This window comes from Pinus tabuliformis, chromosome J, assembly GCF_031772625.1.
Source record: "Pinus tabuliformis cultivar Carrire ecotype Pingquan chromosome J, CPIR1, whole genome shotgun sequence".
NCBI classification, from domain to species: Eukaryota; Viridiplantae; Streptophyta; class Pinopsida; order Pinales; family Pinaceae; genus Pinus; species Pinus tabuliformis.
The window spans coordinates 1132933107-1132955583 of NC_142295.1; the positions used below are offsets into that span (position 1 = coordinate 1132933107).

Genomic DNA, 22477 nt, shown 5'->3' on the forward strand with positions numbered 1-22477 from the left:
GTTGCATGTAAAATCAAAGACACAAGCAGAAACCTTGTCACCAATCAAAGAAAATCCATGTCATCAATCACTATGAGTCCTAGTCATAAATGATAGTGAATTGTCATGTTCTCACCACTTGATGATGTGTAAATCATGATGCAATTATGTAATTATTGAAATACAAAGAAGTAGAAGTCCAAGAGTCATGTTTGGACAAAACATCCATGTGAAGAAGTCTAAAAGACATGTAATTCCAAGATTCATATGTAAATATGAAATTTATTTGGAAGTTCATGAGTTATAGAAGTCAAAAGGTCATTAGAAGTTGGAAAGTCAAGAGTCACGAGGATATGAGAGGTCAAGCCTCAATTTATAAAAAGATCCTCATTACTCAAGCAAAGTAATTGTAACCTTGGATTCTCCCAAGAGGCAGTAGAGAGATAGAGATAGTACTTTTGGGGAGAAAGTAGTGGCTCTAACGCCCCATTATTGGAGCTAGTGATTTTCATTTATTTATGTACCTTGGAACGTTTGCTTAATAGATCATGGATTTTTTGAGACTACTCTTCTAATGTTTTTTTTTTTTTTTTTATGCTGGCTTTCATACATGCTAAAGTAATTGAACTATTTCGATGACTTTGGTGCTTGACTTGTTGGAAATGTATTGTGATGATTTAACGATCGTATCACCTATATGATCTATTCCACTTGATGTATAATGATTATTTCTCGTTTATGTGCACATGTCTCCATTAGATTAATACTATTTCTTATCTTTTAGAGTCTCACTTTCTCTCCCTTGTAATGAAAAAACCTTGATACATCAATAATCAAACATTTCACAAGTGACACTCTCTTTGTCATTCAAAAGTGCATGTGCACTAGCCTCTCATGATAATTTCTTAAGAAAAGGAAATTTTTAAAGTAAACAATAGTCGGGTCATATTTACGGATGGATCTCTTACACCAAACAATGTGAGGTCTAATTGGGACCTCATATTGGGGAGATCCCTTGTATGTTGGTTATATCTAGCACCATCAACAAGTTGCAATGGGAGTTTCATGTAACAAGTGAGCTATGGTGATGCATATATACTTTTGGATTTAGTGGATAGATTTTTTCCAGAGAAAGAAGGTTTCCTAGGGTATAAATTCATTGATTCTACCAATACTAGACTAAAAGAGGAATGCCCTCTAACTATCTTATGCGTTGATATTATCACCTTCGGTGCTATAGATGTTGTTGCCATGATGGGTGGAATGTTATTTCGTCTGGACACCAAAAGATAAGATGGAACAAGATCAATTTCCATTGTCATATAGGCCAACTTTTTGTCTCCCCACGAGGACGCGGAGGAATTTACAATGAAGTTCAAAGGGTTGGGATTTTTCTATAGAGAAATCAATATTTTTCTCAATGCACACACCATCAAGAGGTCACACTGCCAATTTAAATCATGGTTCAATAATTTCCTTTGCACCGAAAAGCTCAACCCAACCATAGGCACTAGTTTTACTGACTATCTGAGCTCCATATATAACTGCAACAACTTCAGGGAAGATATCATGGTTCTAGTGGACAACAAGAATGATCATAAATGGGATGACTACTGGTCTGACATCCTCATTCTCGCTCACATGGCCTCTCACCACAACATCGTCAAACATTACAAGAAAAAGTTCTATCAATGCTACATTGATCCTGAGCAAGAGGTGGATCCATTCTCGCCAACTACCTTTGTAAGATATCTAAGGTTGTCACCTTCATCCCCACTGGAAAAAAATAAACTAGAAAATTTAGGTGGGTATACTCAAGCTCCAAAGAGGACTCCATCATCATATTGATGACCAAATTCACCTACCGGTTCTTTAAGGCTAGATCAAACTTTGTCCCGTTTTTTATAAATATCTAGGTTGTGATCATAGTTATATGGTGATGCTTCCATTTTCTCTTTGGGGTTTATCATATCCAGCTTACCACTTTACATTAGTGAGTATTAGATTATCCTATTCTTATTCCATATATTCAAAATATGGGAGGCCAAGGGCATGGAATCTTAAAGTTATTCAATTGTGGCTTCAGTCACTAATTGCTACTAAGGATTTGATTTATCTTTTATGTTTTTTTGTCATTGTTTCTTCATTGAAGGCCATTAAGTTTTCTTTGGTACCAATATTATGTCGATATTTTTGGTTAGTTGTGAATTATTTAAGACACAACTTCGTTTGTGCCAATATTTATAGAAAATACTTAAGAATCCCTATCTATGGATATATACGAACACTGCAACGTTGAAATTTTTTAGATCAAACTCTAAGATTATGCTAGAATTTTAGTGATAATTTTTATTTTCAAACATCAATGTAACATAGTGCAAGGTGTTATGTATTGGAAGTTGTTGAAGCTCATGTTTCACATGTTTACTCAATTCCACAATTTTATGGAGGTTGAATATCTTCCTGTTACATTTCCATTAAAAGACAAGAAGGAAATTTCAATTCATCTTTCCAAGAAGGTCATATATGTTATGTTAAGGGCCTTGAATGTTGTACAAATAGAACATTCATATGGTGATCTCATGCTAGCCTTAAGAGCATCAAAAATAGGAGTGGACCCAGTTTCAACTTATATGGTTGAGATGGCTTACCTAGAAAAGGTGTTTCATTTAAGTATGGAAGAAGCACATGGATTTCTTGATAGATTTATTGCAATGGGTCCCATGAGAATTTACAAAGATAAACCACTAGATAAGAAGCCAGATTTCTACCAATCAAATTGGCATGCAAACTATCTCGAGGTCCATTTGTTAGGCCATGCATTGTTAGTCCCACAATTGGCCCACAAGCATTACATGGTATCTCTATCCTCAAACCTTCATTCATCATTATTATGGGTCACCCATAAACCCATGGATATGGGTGAACCACACAAAAACCTTGCCATTGAAGTCCATTTTTTAGGTCACACACTGTCAGTATCACAGTTGGCCCACAAGCATTCCAGGGTATCTTTATCCTCGTATATTTGTTCATCATGGTTTTTCGATCATCCACAAACCCACGGTTATGGGTCAACCATAAAAAAACCCTTACCATCAAATTCCATTTGCTAGGTAGCACACTATCTATATCGCAGTTATCCTACAAGAATTATAGCGTATCTCTATCCTCAGATATTTATTCATCATGGGTTTGGGTCATCCACAACCCCATAGTTATGGCTCAACCACACAAAACCATTCTCTTCATATTCAAAAAATTCTTCTTATGATGAAAATTCATGCAAATGGGACCATTGCTTCCTAAGGGGGGAGGATTGATCCAAATGGAAAGTGGCATCCACCCATGGTATTTACCCATGGTATTGTAACTCAAGAAGGATATACATATAGGCCTCACTTTGGAAAAGGACAATTTCATCCACACAATATATATTTCTTTCCATTGAATATTGTTTGTTTTCTCTTCTCCCTCTCGCCTGTAAAATATCTATGATATTTGCCCTCCAGGATGTGGATCACCTTTCCAATGGTATATGAAACTCAATCAAACTCCTAGGGATTGAGGAGAAAAGGCGCAACAAATTTGGGAATGATTCCACCCTCTCTTGGTTCCAATGACCATTTAATATGCTTGGTGATTACATTAACCTCTGGATTAGTGTTAATCCATGGTTTTAGCTTTGCAGAAGTACACAAATCTTGGTGAATTGGTTATCCTAGGGACTTGGGAACTTCACAAAATGTTTACTAACACACGACAACAACTGCATTGCCTATCAACATCACGACCTTAGATAGTTTGTGAAGGATTTTGAAATGATCTTGGTCAGAGACCCAAGATCAGGATGATGTGGTGCTTTGGTGATATGGTCATAGTGGAGATAGGTGACAATGATGTGGGCAAGGTAATGGCATGGAAGTTCATAATTATGACATCTAGCAAGTGGTTTTGGCCTTTTGGGCATCCAAGTGGTCTATTTTCAAATGACACATGGCACGACCCAAAGGATTCCACATGGCAGGATAATGTCACCATTATAAAAACATGATAGGACATAGGAAGAGTCCTCCAAGATAGTGAAGGCATGACGACAATGTTGTCGACAAGAGATGGGAAAATAATTAGCATTTGACAAGAAACTTGATAGTGTAGCCCTGACCACCTTTTAAAGACATGAAGTAAGCATGATCTAGGGACACGAAGAACATAAATTCAAAGTTTTTCAGTAGCAAACAATAATTTCTATAGAAAATGACGCGAATCCTGATTGTGCAACCCCAACCAATTTTGAAAGATAACAGTATGGAGTAACCTGAGGACTAGAGGCTACGATGATGTAATCTTGAGGAGCCCCAAAATGAATCTCAACCATTAATTTGCTTTAGGATCTGCAATGGCTCGTAAAATTTGGTGCACAGGAACCAAAATTCAATAGAAGAGTTGAAGGTGGTGTGTTGAGGTGTTGTATTTTTGTGCAATGTTAATTGTCTTGCATTGTATTTTCAAAGAACGAACCCACATTCTTGATTTTTGATGAGAAGTGTGAAAGGTGGGCATTAAGAGTGGTTTGGTTTATGCAATCAATGAGCTGATTTAAAATATTGGTTGATTCAAAAATCCATGGTTGTTGATTCATTCAAAAAGGAAAATTTATATGGGTAAAACTATGGACTTAAACCCATGGTATTCAATGGTCTAGATCTATAAAAGAACTAGGAGAAAAACACAACAAGGTTAGTTGTTCAACAAAATGTATCAAATACTACAACTATGTTTCCTTAGCAAGATTAATAAGTATTTAGATCCTTGATCTAAGTCTGATACTATGGAATGTGATCAACTAAGCGCTTAATTCTAAATATTGGTTGAAGAGGAGTTTTGAGAATCTAGGTTTCAATTGATGTAGAAAAAGTAAAGTATATCATCAGAAATAAGAGAAATTCAGTTCAGAAAACTGATAAGTGTTTGTGCAGGCTATATATGTATGAGAAACTGATGTGATTGGTGTACATAATGAAGGAGGTATTGTAGTGAATAAATGGCCCTCTGCAATTCGCTAAGAAGAGGAAATAATTAGATCATAGAAGTGGTTCAAAGACAAATCTGAAACAACTGAAAAAAGTGTAGAAGTTAGAATTCATAGAAAATTAAATTAAATTAAATTAAGGAATGATTGAAGTTATGGTGTAGTGATGAAATAAAAAAATGTATATCTAAAGTTAAAAACTAAGGTTGCAAAAAAGAAGATTAAGGAATGGTTGACCAGTGAAGAATTCCCTCTAGGAGATTTAATTGAATCAATGAATTGAAGAATGTATATTCATTTGCAAAGGAACGGATCATGGATCTGAAAACTTAAGATTCAAGTTGCAGAAAAGAAACTTATAGAAGAATAGATTTGATACCCATCTATTTCAACTAAATTATAGAATCAGAGGAAACATGTAAGAAAGAGCATGAAAAGACATACTAGGGATTTGACAAAATGTATCAAAAATATTTCAACCATATAAATCCCTATATGAGTTTGAAAAATGATGAAAGATGGATCTAAAGGTTTATGCAAGTAGGTGCTTGCAGATCAAGGGGTTGAAGCCTCTTTTAGGTTGGTTCTTGTAAAAATCGAGGAGGTTGGTACTTCCTATAGAATTGATGTTTGCAAACAATTGAAATCAAAGCTTTCAACAAGTGGGTTCTTGTGAGGTTCAAGGGCGTTGGTGCCTCTTGCAAGTGGGTGCTTAAAATCATGGAGTTGGTGCTTCCTTCTAGTTGGGGAACACTAAATTTATCTAATAGTAGATTGAATTTTTCATTAAAATATTAATGTTTTTGGTTTTCTACATTTTCTACTTTCCACATAAAAATATGTGTCTTATGTGTATCTACTTCTTGATATCTTATGGTATTGTGATGTTATTCTTGATTACGATTTAAATAATTGTAAATATTGTTAAAAAAATACAAAATAGTGATTCAACTCCCCCTTAGTATTTTCCTGGTTACTAACCATTAGTATGAAAGTGAGTTCTTTCACCAACAGACTAACAACTCAAATGTAGATCCAAGGAAATAGCTCACTAGGAAGGAAGTTCCACAAACAAAGAGCCACTATTTACTGGAACAAATTATTTCTTTTTGAAGGTTCAAATGCAAACTTACCTAATGTCCCTTGGTGTAGATGTTTGGGACACAATGCTAAATGGGTATAAAAAGCGACTTGAAATATTGAGTAAAGATGATAAGTAAGCATTCACCAACAATGTTAAAGCCATGATCGAAAAAGTTATGCATTGCAATACAAATAAATAAATATGGAATAATGTTATGAGTAGTTATGAAGGTGACAATAAGGTGAAGCACGCAAAACTTCAAATGTATCCAAGTTTTTCCTTAGAGTGGATCAGATAATAAATATAATTAGAGGACTTGAATAAAATGTGGAGGATTTTTTTTTATAGTCCAAAATAGTGCTAAGATATCTGCCAACTGGATTTGACTCCAAGGTGTCAACTATAGAAGAGATGAAAAATCTCAAATCTTTAAGATTGGACCAATTTCTCGAAACACTAATAGTGTATGAAATGTAGACTTCTAAAGGAAAATATACTTCAAGGGAAGTTACATTCAAAGTGGATAGGAAGAACAAGGAAGAATCAAAATACTTTGGTTGTGGAGTCAATGAGGAGGAAGTTAAGTTCATCATAAGTCTAAATATAGGATTAAGAAAATACAATGGTAAGTTACCCTTTAAGTGTTTTAACTGTGGAGAAATAAGCCATTTCACATTAAAATGTCCTTACGTAAAGGAAGAGCATGAAATAAATATTAAATAGAAGAATAAGCACAAGAAAAAAAGGGACAATAAACATAAGAATAAGAGTTTCTATACTTAGGAAGATAGCCCTTCCTTAGAAGAAGGAGGTGAGAAATCCTCTAGCAACAAAGAAAAAAATAAGCAATGAAAGAAGTAAATGATTTTATGCTTATGCCTTAATAATTTCGATAATGAACAAAATGAGTTTAATGATGAATTGGAAAATTTTGATTTGAAGGGAGAGATAATAAATGCTCTAACAAAGATCCAAATACTTGTAAAGAAAATTAAGAAACAAAAGGATATGCTTGACATAGTTACTGTTCAAAAAGATGAATCAAAGGATTCATCACTTCTCTTTCTAAAAGTAAAATTGGAAGAAGAAAAGAAATATGAAGATACACTATTACAACAACTAAAAGATAAAACTAAATAGTGTGCAAAGAGAGAAAAAGAAATTGTCACTCTCATAAAAAAAATTGGAAAAGACAAAAAGTTAGCTGAACCAAAACAAAAAGTCTATTAAAGGATCAAATAAGCTATATGATATCCTAAGCATCCAAATATCTCCTCTCATCAAAACTAGTATGGGCTATAAAGGAGACTCAAGAAACAAGGAAGCTGAAGAAAAAGGCATATTTAGCTATGTTGAAATGGTCAAAAGTTAATTAACAATGCAGCCTAAAGAAATCAACATCCAAGAGAAGTGAAGGATAGAAAATCACCCTAGTAGTAATAATTAAAATCTCATAATAGCAAGTCAAGGAACCACAAAGAACGATCAAGGAACCATCAAAATCATTAGCTTTATCACAAACAAAGTTATTCTAGACTTACAAATGAAACCTACAAAGGAAATGTAATCCTAGGTACTGTTAAAGTGTCCATTTAGATCTACTCTATCCCACTAAGGTGTGACAGCTACCTTAGAAACAAACAGAGAAAACTACTTTTGTATTCTTCTTTATGAACTATAAACAAAGAGGAATAGGATGAACCAACCTGTGTCTTGCGCTTAGTCCTTTGATCCAATCTCTCTTCTCTTTGACAGCTCCCAGCTACCTGCTTCCTCACTTGCACAGCTTCACCAAGTACCTGTAAGATCACAGAAGAAGGAAACTATACAAAGACATGGGTTTATATTCATAAATAACTTAGGATCAGATTTAAGTTAACCATACAAATGTAACAAGCATCAATGAAACACAAGCATGGAGAAGAAACTCAAATAGTTTTATTGATATACAAGAAGATCCAGGAGGAGTTACAACCGATGATTCCTGACCCAGCATCAACCTCCCAGCAAAGAAGTCCCTTCTTCAACCCCAACAAAGCATAGATCACCCAATTCTCTGATATGTATCTCAAAACCAACAACAATTCCTTACAATGTGCAAAATTCCAGCCTCTGGATCTCTGGGATGAGGGATCCATATATAGATGTATGCAAGGAGGATGAGTCAGCTCATGAATTGATTAGTGGCTTCTCTCTGTCAGTTCTTACTTCCACTTGGAGACTGAGAGCCTCTTACTCATCCTTGGTCGAATTCAGTGAGGCAAGTGTCATTGGAGAAGATTCTGGAAGCTTCCATTGTCTCTCCACCTCGCGGAATGACACTGCCATTTGTCATTTCCCACTCAACGCACCCTGGTAGTGCATTTAGGTGCGTTGCAACACACCTAGCTAGTGGACTTAGGTGCTATGCAACGCACTTGGCTAGTGGAGCAGCTGAAATGATCCTGATTTGACTTATTCTGAACAGTTTCTGGTGGAGAACTTATGGGAGAAGCTGTAATTTGTTGACCATGTTCCTTTAGGGGTTGGAACAACACTTTTAGGGACTTAGGAGCCCTTGGTTTATGGACATTTCATGCTTAGAGCTGTAAGGCACAAAAATGTCTATAACAGTTGCCCCCTAAAGTATGAGGCCGTTTATCGGGTGAAATGCTTTATTAGGAGGATCCGAAGTTCTTTCAATGCTGGGAGGAGACCTGTAATAAGATACAATACCATACATTATCTTCATACTATTTTCATGATCTAGCTGAGGCGGGCATTCCCATGCTCAGCTTTATAAATTCATTTTCATGTACATAGGACAGACAATCATCTGATGGTAGACTGATGATTCTGATAGAGCCATCATCCTTTTGGTAGGATGATTATCTGTGCTGCAATGCTGTACACTTCAATGCCTTTATTTTCCTGAATATATATCGCAGCCCGGATCGATGAAACTAGATCCGAGGTCTTCAATCTCGTCCGATCTTCACTCGAAGTACAAGTCGATCCATGTGAGAAATGTTTTGAAGTCGAACATGGAAAGACATCGCTTGATTACCAGTCAATGATGTAAACTGTTAACAAGCGCGAGAGGAATCACCGATAATGATAATGACCCTCAAGGTACTGCAGTACAGTTCACGTGGTGTGAATAAAGGACTTGGTGTCGAACACCACGCAAAATCTTTCGGTCGAAGGTCATTGATGTATACCTGTCGCCGAAAGTGAGAAACTTGCCATTGAGGCATGCAAGCTTCAAAGTACTGAATGGGGTGTTCCTAGATCAACTTCTTGGATAATGAGCTGATGTCGACAAGAAGTGATCCGTCACAGGAGGGCCTTAATGAATCCCACATCAATGACACGGAACGGAGCAAATGATTTTGATGGAGGTGAAAACGATCTGATGATATATGGTTCAGGGTGGCGGTCATGAAAGAATGGAGTATAATGTATGGTAGTGGGCGGGACACAGGTGGCCTTTCTAGATGAATTCTCTTGAACATGTCGGCGACACTTATGTGATGGATTGGTAGCATTAACCCCAAATGTGGATGGTATGGCGAGACCATGGCGATGTGACCGGTGAATGAAACAACCCAACCCGACTTGGGCACGGAGTGGAAGTGTCATGTTCAAGAGCGACTTGCTACCAATAAAGATTCTTTGAGTTTTCTTCCCAATTTTTCCCCAGTCATTGCTGACCAGTACCTCTATATTTTTGTCAAGCTTGAGGAGGATAACATATGCTTGTTCTATAATTTGCCCTTCGGGCAAACCCATCACTATGTTTTAACGAGCCTAGCGATAGTGAAACTCGTTCTCATCTAAAGACAAGTTTGTCGCTATTAATCTTTTTAACGAGTCTAACGACAAAGATAACTCGGTCCTTTTCATTTTTAGAGAGTCTGAAAAGGTACGTAAAGATAACTCCAAAATTCCTTTTTCGTCATCTAATCCCTTAAGTCCGAAAAAGTATAAAACAATACAGAAGGGATGAATTTTCGATTAGCTTTAACGAGCCGAACAAAACAAGCGCTCGATCTTTTTGTGCAATAATCCCTCAGGTCCAAAAAGATTAAAATCTAGAGGAGGGATATCACTTCCTGTCGCTTTAACGAGCTGGAAGGCCAAAACTCGGCAATCTTTTCATATTTTACGAGTCAGTTGAAAAGAGCTTAAAGAAGACTCGTCTTTTGAGGAACCAGTGATAAAATGGGTAGCAGCTGATTCCAGGTACGGTTGGAATTTTCCAATCACGGCAGTGTCACAAGGATGGCTAGTGAAATCACTCTTCGCAGCTGTTCCTCAAAATGGGTAAACAATCAAATGGAGGTGAATGATCGGCCAATGGAAAAGTGGAGATGATGGTGCAAACACGACCAAGGCTTTAATGGCTGAAATGCTACATTCACGGTGGTTATTTACTGGGGAATAGTTCATTTTTTAACGAGCTTAAACGCGGGTGGAAACATTTTCTCATATCTTATGTTTATTTTTTAACGAGCTTGAACTATGCGCTAAAACTGCTCGATTAATCCAGTCATATGATAAGAATGTCTCATATAAAAACGGCAACTTTTAGATTTTTGCCCCACATCCTTTCTTTATGCAAGTTAGGTGACGACTAATCCTACGAGTTTAAAGGGTTAGAGGTCCTAAAAATTTAAAAAAATAAATAGTCGCCCCTCGCTTGCATGCCAAAAGGTTTGCATGCCCCCAGGTATAAAATATGGTTTCAAGGTTACCCCTCAATTTGCAGACAAAACATTTGTTCTATCGGGAGAGGCCTACCTCTTACAAGTTACCAAAGATTGTCTTATTCTACCGAAATAAACAATGGGGAGCGGCGCCGGCACTCACCTAACTTTGACAAGAGTATCCTATTCTAGAATAACCCCTCTTCCACTGACGGACGGGGTACAGACTAGTCATATTCTCCCGTGGAAACCTACCCTATACCCGAAGTTTTCCTGCCGAAGCAGACCAGGACGCATGCCCCCTGGGTTTCAGTCATATCCCTCCAAATTACTCGCGCTCATCGAGAGGACGGACTGGGGATTGAGACATTTCTTGTGTGAAGAGACCATTTAGGGATGTTAAATGACTATTTGCTATGCGTGATCCGGGAAATGAAAGCTGGTCCACGAGCTTGACCACTCTTCCTTCATGCGGAAAACAGATTACTCTAAAGAGTGAGGAGACGATGGCTCCCATGCAATAAATATAGTCTCGTCCAAGGAGTAGGTTATAATCCAAAGGTCCTTGAACTACCATTACGTTCATGCGAACTGTCTTCCCTCTCAATGTTATGGGCACATCGGGAAGGATCCCTAAAGGTCGACTGGTTCCTTTATCAAAGCCTGTCAGATTTCTCATCTCAGGCAAAAGCGATGGCGAACCAAGCGCTTTCCAAGCAGTAGAGTAAAGGATACTCACAGAAGACCCCTCATCTATGATGGTACCAGCCATGACCATTCTATATATTTGAACGATAATTCGGAATGGTATGCTTGCTGGTAAACGGGGTCTGCCTAGTTGATTCCAGTCGAAGGAGACAACTAGGTTGCTTGGAGGTGGGACCGAGTAGACGGTCGGGTATGGCTCTGACGAACTTCCTTCCTGCGGTAAAGGAATGGGTAGATTTCCCCCATGTTTGTCGAAGTCTGTGTTGATGAAGAGAATTTGGACGGTGTCATCCTTGTTCTCTTCAGTGACTGTATCATCCGAAGATAAAACCTCTGAAGGCAAGACCAGGTCAACTGTCGCCTCGACCTTTTGACTTTCGTCTGGTATGGATTCAGTTGGTTTATCTTCAATGATAGGCGCTTCAGCCGACCACCTGAGCGGGCCAGCTGGATTCTCAACTAGTGACGGACTCGGCAAGAGTTTTTTATATCCAGGAGGAAGTCGTAACGGTGAAACCGAACGATCAGCCAAAACTCTTTTAGCTTCGTCTAAGAAGGGACAACAGTGGAGGGCATGATTGCCTTCGCACAGTTTACAAGGAAATCTAGCTTTCCCTTTTTGTCCTGGGGCTTCACTTTCACTAGTTGACGATGTGCTTTCAACATGATCACCAGAGGTTGATGACACCGGATTGTGCAAATGAGGAGACCAGTCCCTTAGTATCCGGGGGATGCAAGGACAATCTCTGTGAAAGTGGTCTCCTTTGCAAATGACACATGGCGATTTAGGCCTGGTCGGTGCAGTGTGTGGATTTTCGTTAGACGACACTCGTTTTCTCCCACCCACCTTTGGCTCCTTCTTCTTCTTTTCTTTCTTCTTCTTTTCCTTCTTCTCCTTAGGAACATGGCTTTTAGCTTTACCAGTTCCATCAAGCGAAGAGGAAGGAGGAGAGGAAGAATTAGAGGAAGTAGAAGGCTGGTGGGCAACTCTGGACTCGTCTAATTGCTGATTCGATTGTTCAGGAATAGTGGTGTTCTGAACGACATTGGTTGAGAAGAGCCATACTGGGAGACCAATTGTCAATCCTGGAAGCGACAATGTGGCCATATGGGGCGCACCAACATCTCCCCAAGAGGAGAAGGGACTAGGATTTCCACCAAGGGGAATTCCTTGGTTGGTAGGCTCCATTTTCTCAACCCAAGATCAACGTAGGAAAAGGGTATGAATATTCCGTTTAAAATAAATTTTAACACGCTTTGACACAACTTGTTTTTTCAGTTTTTAAGAGTCGAGAAAAAACAAAAGATGACGCTAGTCTCCTTCGATTTTTAATGAGCCTGAAGTGACAAGTGCTCAGATGGACCTTTTCCGTTAAGGAGTCTGAAAAGGAATGAAAGGGATTGCTCTGAAGGTCTAGGTAGAGGGAGTACCAAACCAATCGCAAAACTGCAGAATACTTTTTACGGTACGGCAGTCAATCTTCCCGTATGCTGTGTTCGGTGCATTGCGATCAGTAGGGCGGCCGACACGGCTTCCTATGGATAAAGGTTTTAAGCCTATAGGGGTCTCCCAATATATACTCGACGGTACGTGGGAGCACAAGTCCGTACTGGCACTTATCGTCTCAAAGTAGAGGAATCACCCAACCATCAGTGAGGACAACAGTTACCAGGCTTTACGACGCCGGAATACGTCTCTAGCCTAGACCTCTAAATGTTGTGCGTTAAGTTCCAAAGCGTTGTTAAGTTCATTGGATTTATTTTAAGTTGATCTTTCTTATGAAGTTTGCCTTTTGGGATCACCATGAGATGTAGATGTAATTCCTAAAATGCAATCTAAAGATGATAAATGAACTTTTATCTCTTTTCAGCAATGAAAATCCTAGCTACTAGGGGAAAAGAAAGACACAATCTTTTTGCAAAGAGCAAAGAGCACACTGTAAATGCACTTTCCTAAATCAAGCCAAACAGACTGTCAATATGCAAATGCACATGCATGTGTTTTGTTTTTCACTTTCTTAATATTGATGCCTAAAAAGAAAGTTGATGTACAAATCTGAATTTGCTTTCAAGCGACACACACAAACAAGCTTCTTTTCGAAATCAAAAGGTAGAGATGATTACGACACTTTATGATTTTGAAATAAATACTCGTTTCGACACTAGAAAGTGACAAATTCAAACCAAAGGCAAAAGTAAAAGCATAATCGACTATCAACAGCAAATAAACTTTCTCCTATGATCAAAATCGACACTTGCGACAGATCTAAATCAAAGGACGACAGCACGACTATTCTACTCTTGCAATGGAAAACTGTAAACGTCGCAACAAACACATAAAAACATCTACAGTTTCTTTTGTACAACTGAGGCGGAATATCAGTAAGGAAAAGGGGTTTGAAACAGTGAAATACTAATCACAGGCTGCAAAAATCAGAGACAAAACTGAAGAAATGAAGCAAAGAACCTCAGCTGCACAAGGCTAGGCTGATCAGCGCACCTGTTACACAAAGAAACTGCATTGCAGCACAGGTATCCCTCTCGGGAAGTGCGTTGAAATGCAAAACCTCTTCACAAAGCCTGCACTGTGGCAGAAACGAGAATTCTATCCACGTTCTGGGTCACGGTTTGCAGTCTAATCTATGGTTTTTGGCCGAGTAAAAGCAATCAGTAATGCACAATTAGAGGTAGATCTAAGGGGGGTTCTAAGAGCTATCACAAGGGCAATCAGTTGGTCTATGAATCAGCTGTTCAAATCATAAACAGATCCAGTGAATGGATTGAAGCAGCAGATGTCTACTTTGCATTTGTTAATGGCAAATGCAGTTCGATTGCTGCTTCTAAGTTTATGAAACAAACAACAGGAGAAACACAAACAAACTAACTAGACACGTTCCCCAGCGGAGTCGCCATTTTGTTATCGGGAAAAGTGTCCATTTAGATCTACTCTATCCCACTAAGGTGTGACAGCTACCTTAGAAACAAACAGAGAAAACTACTTTTGTATTCTTCTTTATGAACTATAAACAAAGAGGAATAGGATGAACCAACCTGTGTCTTGCGCTAGTCCTTTGATCCAATCTCTCTTCTCTTTGATAGCTCCCAGCTACCTGCTTCCTCACTTGCCCAGCTTCACCAAGTACCTGTAAGATCACAGAAGAAGGAAACTATACAAAGACATGGGTTTATATTCATAAATAACTTAGGATCAGATTTAAGTTAACCATACAAATGTAACAAGCATCAATGAAACACAAGCATGGAGAAGAAACTCAAATAGTTTTATTGATATACAAGAAGATCCAGGAGGAGTTACAACCGATGATTCCTGACCCAGCATCAACCTCCCAGCAAAGAAGTCCCTTCTTCAACCCCAACAAAGCATAGATCACCCAATTCTCTGATATGTATCTCAAAACCAACAGCAATTCCTTACAATGTGCAAAATTCCAGCCTCTGGATCTCTGGGATGAGGGATCCATATATAGATGTATGCAAGGATGATGAGTCAACTCATGAATTGATTAGTGGCTTCTCTCTGTCAGTTCTTGCTTCCACTTGGAGACTGAGAGCCTCTTACTCATCCTTGGTCGAATTCAGTGAGGCAAGTGTCATTAGAGAAGATTCTGGAAGCTTCCATTGTCTCTCCACCTCGCGGAATGACACTTCCATTTGTCATTTCCCGCTCAACGCACCCTGGTAGTGCATTTAGGTGCGTTGCAACGCACCTAGCTAGTGGACTTAGGTGCTATGCAACGCACTTGGCTAGTGGAGCAGCTGAAATGATCCTGATTTGACTTATTCTGAGCAGTTTCTGGTGGAGAACTTCTGGGAGAAGCTGTAATTTGTTGACCTTGTTCCTTTAGTGGTTGGAACAACACTTTTAGGGACTTAGGAGCCCTTGGTTTATGGACATTTCATGCTTAGAGCTGTAAGGCACAAAAATGTCTATAACAGGTACCAAAGCATTTTCAATGGTTATTGTTTTTATTGTACTAATTTGGTCTCAAAGTTATAGACTGTAGAGCTTATCTTGAAAGAAATTGGTTAAGAAAAACAAAAAAAATCAGGTACTATTAGTCATACATAAGTGGCATATTTGCAAATTCATAGAGAAATAATGTTAAGTATAGAAATTCATTTTCACCCCTGATTGATGAAGTAGAATGTTACAAATATCATAATTATGGTCATATAGTTGCTAAATGCAGAACTACCAATTTGACAACAACTCCTCAAGTCAAGCAAACTCAAGAAGATAAAAAAATATGGAGAAACAAAATGGATAAGAAGAAGGAACAATGTGACATTGTGCTATATGCGCAAAATCAAGGGATCCATTGATATGTGGATAGTGGATGCTCCAAGCACATGACTGGATATAGGACCAAATTCCTATCATTAAATGAGAATAAGATAGGAAGTGTTAGCTTTAGAAATGATGCACTACATAATATTAAGGGCAAAGGAATAATAAGTTTGGACAATAGAAGAGGTAAATATCAGAATGTTCATTTTGTAGAAGGACTCAAGCTTAATATTTTGAGTGTAAGTCAAATGTGTGATCAAGGATATGATGTTACTTTTTCATGTCGATCTTATATTGGTTGTGCCAATATGTCAGCGTTAAACCCCCATAAGGCCCAAAGGCACTTCCTACAACCCCAACTTAGGGAGATAAATCCATTTTTAATCCTTGTTTAAATTTAAGTGGGAGGAGCTACAAGGGTAATACAAAAACCACTGGGCATGAGACTATTTCCTTTAATATACGTAAGCCCAAACATAGGGAAGAACCACCATGGTCTCAAATATAAATATAGTCTTGCAATCATGATTGTGGAGTGTTGGTCCTATAGTGCAGAGTCCCTTATCTTTCTATAATATAGGATTGATCAATTGACTTGTAGTCTTTCCTTTATTCACAAAGGTCTTGTCAATCAACAAGTGACTAAAGGTTATGACCCTGGTCTTTGACTTTTTCTATTATGTGCCACTCCTTTATCTGCTTGGGAAAAATATTTTGGGACATGCAATCTTCCCCCGTTGGTCTCGTTAATCAATGAAACAACTCCACGTTGCTACCCTCACACGTCATCTCACCCTAATCCAAAAGCACGCAATAACTTACCTCGTGGGAGATATACTTTGAGATGTGAAACTTCCTAACATTTGTAGTACTCAAGTTCTATCAAATATGGACCCGACCTTGATCCTTCCAATGCATGCATAACCTCTATTACATAGTAATCATTTTTCCATCTCACATCCAATATGTTGGCTCCACTTCATCCTGGCTTCCTCCACATCATTAGTGCTACACATTAGCCCGACATTGAGTCATCCTGATGCTTCCCTTTATTGCACTCTTTTAAACCTCCCCAAGAAACAAAACCCAAGGAAAGAGAATATTTTTTGTCACCGAAAAATCATGGCCTTCATTAAATAATGTCCCTGACCTTTATTCGCTCTTACTAAATTGACCTTCTAGGAGGAGTCAACACTTATTTGTGGGTCTTTTGTTAGTCACATGTCCAATATATTGGTTCCAGGTTAAATCAACACTTTACAAGTTAGCTCACTTCCACATCCATTGGTGTCTAATCATCCCAATGCTACTTTATATGCTCCTCCTTCAATCGCCTAGGGAAGACATCCTTGGACATGTCACTGCGGTGTCGTCTCTTGAAAAGATTTGTCTGACAGAGCCTTGAGTTCTATTTCCCCAATGCTATCAATTTATGGACTCCTATTGACCTTTAAAAAAACTTGTCTTATGCTTCTCCTTTGTTATGTTCTTGACTTCAATTTTAGGCCTCTATCACAATAACACTCTTTTATAATCATTTACGAAACCTGTTGGAACATCAAGCTTCCACTACACTGCTCCTTTATCACAAAATTGGTCTCATGCCTCCATGCTTCCATTGTGGCTTTCACATAAAAAACTATGATTAAATTGCATCGTTGATTTGGCTCATTGATTAATGATCAACAATTGATCTTCGCCTCTTCCACACAGTCTGATTCTTCGTGATCCTTGAATTCCTCTACCTCTATTGTGTTGCCTTCTAAAACACACTCTCCCTTCTGAGCTTAACTTCACCTATTACAAACACAACTACTATTATCATAAAGATAATACGACAATTGAGTATGAATAGAGGCTCAACTTGTGTGGAGAAAAAAATATTTCCTTTCATTAATCTCTGACTATACAATAATTACATACAATCAATATTACAAGCTTCCTAAAAACATAGAAAATTACAAATAATTGACAATTAGGGACCCAACTTCCTTATTAAATGAAATACCTCTAGGTCTTGGTCAAATGTATTTGACTTGGAGGTTGGATGTTCCTACATCACTTTTCGATGAAAAGGTTGTGACATAAAATCAAAAAGCATAGGGGAAGAAATAGCAAAAGGTGTGAGAACCTCAAACTATGTATATATAATTGAGGAAGAAAATGAAAATTGTTATATTTGAAAGATTGATGAGAGTTTGTTATGGCTCATGAGACTTGGTCACTTGAATTTTAATCACATTGTAAAACCCAACAAAAATGGATTTGCGGGGGATTTACAAAGGATTACAAATCTAGACAATGTCATCTGCAAGTCATTTCAAATTGGAAAACAAGTACAAGTTCCCTTCAAGACAAAAGAAAATTCATCTACTAAACCACTTCAACTTGTTCACATGGATCTATGTGGACCCGCTAGGACTAAGATCCCAAGTGGTGAGATATATTTTATTCTAATAATATATTACTACATGGGTATACTTCTTAAAAGAGAAGTCGAAAGCATTCAAAAAATTTAATATTTTCAAAGCCTTAGCTAAAAATCAAACTAGTTACATCTAAAGTGAATAAGATCAGACATAGGTGGATATTTCACCTCAAATTAGTTTAATATATTCTTTGAAGAACATGTCATAAGGGGACAATTCACCATCGTTGACACTTCACTGAAAAATGGTGTAGCTGAAAAATAGAATAGATCAATGAAACAGTTGGGAAGGGAAATGATGGATGAAATAAATATACCAAAAAACCTTTTGGGTTTAAGCTTCATACAACATTACATATATTAAATAAATCTCATCTTAGAACAAAGAGTGATAATACTCCATACAAACTATGGAATGGAAAAAAACTACAATAAAGTACTTTAAAGTCTTTGGCAGCAAATGCTACATCAAAAATAACAACAATAAGTTAGGCAAGTTTGATGCGAAAGTTGATAAGGAATATTTTTAGGATATTCCAACAAAAGCAAGGGATAAAAATTCTATAATAAGAGACATTGAAAAAAATTGATTGTATTGATGTCAAGGTTGATGAGGAGCTACTACTCAAAATTCAGAAGCCAAGACTTAGTAGTCCACCCAATCACACAAATAGTGAGGTTGAAGAAGATCAAACAAAAGGAGTAGGAGGAGAAGAAGAAGATGAACAAACATAATGTTCTCACTCAAAAACTCCCTCGATATATGTACAAAAAAAACAACCAATAAACCAGATCATTTTTATAAGGAAGTTAGAGTTCAAACATGAATAAGAATAATGAGCACTTCTAGTCAAACACATATGTCCATGTTGTCTATGATTGAACCAAAATATTTTCCTCAAGAAAGTCAAGATAAGCACTAGGTGAAATCTATGAATGAGGAGATGGATCAAATTGAGAAAATAAAACATGGGAATTGGTTCCAAGACCAACAGATAAGAATGTCATTAACACTAAATGGGTCTTTCTAACCAAATTGGATGAACATGGAAGAGTTGTTAGAAAATAAAGCTAGACTAGTATGCAAAGGCTATGCTCAAGTAGAAGAAATAGATTTTAAAGATACACTTTCACCTGTAGCACGAATGGAAGCAATAAGGATGTTTCTTACATTTACATGTCACAAAGAATTCAAAGTATATTAGATGGATGTAAAGTCAACCTTCTTGAATGGCGAGCTTGAAGAATTTTACATAGAACAACCTGAAGGTTTCCAACTATCAGAAAATATTGAGGAAGTGTGTACATTGAAAAAGAATTTATATGGACCCAAACATGAACCTAAGGCATGATATTCGAGATTATAAAAGTACCTACAACAACAAGGTTTTAAAAGCAAAGCGGAAAACAATAATGTGTATATTAAATATGAGAATGATAACAAGTTCATTATTGTTTTTTTGTGTTAATGATATCTTTTTTGGAAGTGATGCATATTTACTTAGTCAAAAATTCACAAAAAACATGAAAAATGAATTGAAGATGTCCATGCTTGGAGAACACTCATTTTTTATTGGACTGCAGATTAGTCAATCAGAAAAAGGAATATTTATCTCCCAAAGAAATTACCTCAAGGAAATGTTGAAATTCAAAATGGAAGAATGTTCTCTTGTCAATACTCCTATGGTCACTAGATGAAAGCTCAGTAAGGATGGTGGGTCACTAGAGGTAAATCAAGCGATGTATAGGACGATAATTGGCAGTCTTTTGTATCTAACAAGTTGTTGGCTAGACATTATGCAAGTAGTTGGTGTAGTTGCAAGGTATCAATATTCCCCGAACAAATTCATCTCTTAATTGCAGTATTTTTTCAAATATTTGATAGCTATAATGGATTATCGTCTTTGGTATCTATTGTAGCGGCTACAACCACCCTCCAAAATTTTGTGTATGGCTTGATTTGGGATCCTTCCTTCTTATCTACAAGAGCTCATCTTGTACTGATCCAGGTATTCTTGCTTTGACTTCTTTTTCATTTGTGCTTGTGTTGGCTTGTTTCCACACCTAACTAATCTTTCTAAGTCACAAGTTAACCTCCTAACTTGGTATTTCAGCAGTTTTGGGCTTGCCTCCAGAAACTGTGCAATCCTTGAGGGAAAGCAGCCTTGATGATTGGAATTGCGCAGTCATGACTGGCAGTCTTCCTTGAGCTCAGAAACTACACATTCATGAAGGACTCCCAAAACCAAGCCCAAGAATTTCACAATGCATCCCTTGAGATCGGATATTACATAATGCACTGAGATGGAAAGTTGCCTAGTTCCACAGAATTGCGTTGATCCCAAAAATATTTTCCTTGTGATGCTTTAAAAAATTACATATTAAGCTTGCATTTAACCATGAAATTACAAATGCATAAAAGAAGAGGAAGAGAAGAATAGCAAGTCACGCATAGCAGACACAAGATGATATCAGAGTTTGTCCAGGAGGGACTAAGTCTCCGGGCCCTGCTTGAATTAGTGGGAAGGCCCTATTTTCATTAGATGGCAGAATAATGAAAATACATCAAAATCAGAATGACGCCCTTATACCTCCAAAATTGAAGAGGCCCAAAAATTGCAGACCTCTGATGGAGAAACGGACAACACCGTTGAGTTCGTGGCATCGAGAAATGCTGAAACAATATAAAATTTGTTGAAAACTGACAAAATGAAAATCTGGCGCCCTGGAAAAATTGCTCAGATCATGGTTTTGACCCCCTCTCTGCACTGCTCAGGGTTCCACCTGCATAGAAATACGCGCCTACTTCTGCCTCAAACTGCGTGCATGCTCCTCCTCTATGGCGCACTGTGCAAAAAGGTTTAATTATAAGTTTCATTGGTGGATTAAACAACAAGTTAGTTTTGGCATAGTGGCAATGTTGGAAAGTTTTTGAGGAGGGGTCGGGGGATCAAATCCCGCCCCTCCCCGTTTTAACAAGTAATATTAATGCACAATTTATTTGGGGGTGGGTCTGTCAATTTCGGTGGCCCACTCCTCCCATTTCCCACTTAGTTCCATTTCATATGGTGAGGTGGAGGGGCGATGAAGTTGACAGCCCACGCCCCCCACCATTTTTTAATGTCGTTGTTTAGTGTGAGGGCTCTGGGGGTGGCGGGGTCATGGCCGCCCACCCTAATTAATACTTTGGTAGTTGAGGGAGGTCCGGTAGGGGTCATGGCCCATCGGCCCATAATTAATTTATACATTGGATTTTTTTGGGGGGTGGCGGGGTTGGTGGCCCTCCACCCCAAAAATTATATTTTTTTTGCCTTTAATAATGACATGGTTAATTTTGAAAAATCGAAAAATAGGCCGAAGCAGACAAATTAAATAGGCCACAAATTTGCTCAGAATATGGCCCAAGTTGGCCGGAATCTGGTGGCTGGATTTTGTCCAAATTATTGCCTCCTTAAGCCTGCCCAGTCACCCAAGTCAACCCTAAACTTTGACTGCTCCTAAAATTCACATTCAGACTCGGTTTGACTAACTGTTTGCACCACCATGATCACAACAATGAGATATTCAACATGAACCTAGTTCGAGCATAATCCAAGAACTTTTATTTTTTACCCTTCTTGAGCCCTCTTGGACTACTGCATGTGTCTGGAGCCACCTAAATCAATCCTCCCCACCAAGGAGCTTTTGGACCCCAAAAGTATTTACACAGCACACTATTTGTGTCCTTTTCAATCCACACTTTCAATCGCCTGCATGCAAAACTAGTACATTCTTTGCAATCATGCACCCCACACATGACTTAACAATCCTTCCTTGCCAAGAGTTTATAGCACACACTCCTTGGCCAAGGATTACATAAAAAAAAAATCAATACCTCAACTACTAATAAAGAGGCCAAAACATCATCGTTGCGTTTTGAAGTGATAGTTAACACACCATCACTTTTATATTTACTTGCAGCATATGATTTACAATGGTGGCCTTAACAAGCTACTACCTCTAAAAAAACCAACTCAATAAAGCAAACCATCGTGAATGGGGTGGATTCATTTGTTGAACATGTTCACCTTTCGGCTCCTCTGACAATGTTTCCAGAGCATGGAGCATCAGACTCGTGGTTTGTTGGTGTCCCTCTTTGTTGCACGGATTACAATGATTCTTTTTCCTCCAAACTTTTGGGGCTGCCTTGGGGCACTTTCCCCGAGTGTTCCTCCGATAAGTGTTCATGGATCCCTCACTATCACTGGAA

At 38.0% G+C, this 22477-nt stretch overlaps 1 pseudogene; it reads left to right on the forward strand.

Moving 5' to 3' along the window:
• The first annotated feature begins 1548 nt into the window (after positions 1 to 1548).
• Positions 1549 to 22477, forward strand: part of LOC149231068 (uncharacterized) — a 43387-nt pseudogene continuing 22458 nt past the window's right edge.